The following is a 1,909-nucleotide window of genomic DNA, read 5'->3' as shown; positions in this document are numbered from 1 at the left end:
TAAGGGGAGCCTGCTTTTTAAATTAGCCTTCAGAATAAATTATCACGTTCTTTCCACCTTCTTTGCAATTCTGGCTAGCAAATTTGCTAACCTTTCTCACAGCTAGGAATTTCAGCTAGCAATGTGTTGGCTAAACCATAGTATTTCTTAGAGGGAAGATGTCTCTCTGCAGCACTTTTTGCCATAGGACGGCAAAATCACCCCAATCTGGTGCTTTTGTAGATTTCCTAATCTGAGTAGCCACCAAACTCAAACAACAGGAGATACTGGAAAAATCATGATACAGGGGCTGTATCATGTTTGGTAACCTAAACTTTAGTCACATACAGATCATCAGGTCACTACTTTTCCTGTTGTTAATCACGTGTTACCTAGGTAATCAACTTTCTCTAACCTGAACACTGGATATCTAAATATATCATCATGCCTGACTTATATTCTTCTATAAAACAAGTTGAAATGAAACTCTTCATTGTTATAAGCCCAGCACTCCTTTGTTAGACCTACAGTCTAATAGTGTTAGTGCCCATCACAGAGAACTCAGTGCCTACTTGACCAATGGTATGGAGGCTTTCGTGGCAATTTCTAAGTGAGGGCTTGAAGAGCAAAAGTGAAAACAATGAGGGAGAACTGTTCTTCCAGGTACTAAAATTTCATATAAATAAAGCTGTGTATTAATGTGATCGTTTTCAATGGAGTTGGATGAGATTCGAAGAGGCATCTGTTGGAGGGGAAAGAGGAATTTCTTCCAGCAAGAGCTAGAGAAGGCCTGTGGCCTCTGCACACTTCACAGTCATGTGAACTCTCTTACCTCCATCATCTCTGTGACCAAAAAGACATTCCTCTCCTCTCCAAAAGCTTCAGTGTGTTCTTTCATGACTTTTATTATCATTTGATTTAATAAATATAAAGGTGGTTCCAGGGTGCCTGCGTGGCTCAGGCAGTTAAGTGTCCAACTTTGGCTCGGGTCATGATCTCGCAGTTCATGGTTTTGGGCCTTGCATCGGACTCTGTGCTGACAGCTCAGAGCCTGGAGCCTGCTTCAGATTCTGTGTCTCCCTCTTTCTCTGCCTGTCCCCTGCTCATGCTCTTTCTCTCTCTCTCTCAAAAATAAGTAAACATAAAAAAAAAAAACAAAAAAAAACAAAAAAAAAACAGATGCTTCCAATGGAATGGAGAAGCTAGTACAGGGTTTCTTTTTTTTCCCAGAGGTGGCCTCCTTAACAGCCCCTGAGCAATGTTCTCCCTTAAAAGTTTGTTTCTACATAGAAGAAATACTAGGCTATTGCTATAACTTCATAGAAGATAGCAGTCTTGGACAGAGCTAGATCAATTTTTTAAATGAGTCCTAATTGTGTATTGTTACAAAGTATTTGAGGCCAACTTGAAATTATATCAATATCCCTATATTGTATACAAAAATAAAGCATAAAAATAATATGAAAGTATAAAAACAATGATATGCTTTGGCCCAGCAATTCTCATTCCAAATAGATACCCATCACTTCTTGGCCTTTTGGCTAAGATCAAGTGTAGTATCTGTTTTTATCAGTTTAATATCTGATACCTCCTCTATCCAAATAGATACCCAAAGAACATCAAGCTACCACTAACAACTGCTATTTATCTTTCTTCCTGGGCCCACGGCTCATATCTCTCAGTCTCCTTTGCAGTTAGGTAGACTCATGTGACTGAATTCTGGGTAAAGAAACATGGGAATAAGTGATGTTCACTACCTCAAGACCTGAGGTACAAGGAAACCTTCCATACAACCCTCTAGGCACCCTCTCTCTCTTTCTCTATGTGGCCACTGAAATGTTACATTTATTATATCATTTAGCCTACTTTCACAAATACACACTTTACAGCACTGAGAAGGAGCCCAAAGGGATTAGAAAGTAGAAACAAA

At 39.3% G+C, this 1,909-nt stretch overlaps 1 pseudogene; it reads left to right on the top strand.

Annotated features, from left to right (window-relative positions):
- The first annotated feature begins 1,500 nt into the window (after positions 1-1,500).
- Positions 1,501-1,612, top strand: LOC122482407 (annotated as a pseudogene).
- Positions 1,613-1,909: the final 297 nt, after the last annotated feature.

The sequence above is a fragment of the Prionailurus bengalensis genome, chromosome C1 (genome assembly GCF_016509475.1).
Source record: "Prionailurus bengalensis isolate Pbe53 chromosome C1, Fcat_Pben_1.1_paternal_pri, whole genome shotgun sequence".
Classification (NCBI taxonomy): domain Eukaryota; kingdom Metazoa; phylum Chordata; class Mammalia; order Carnivora; family Felidae; genus Prionailurus; species Prionailurus bengalensis.
This window is presented reverse-complemented; position numbering and strand designations above follow the sequence as displayed.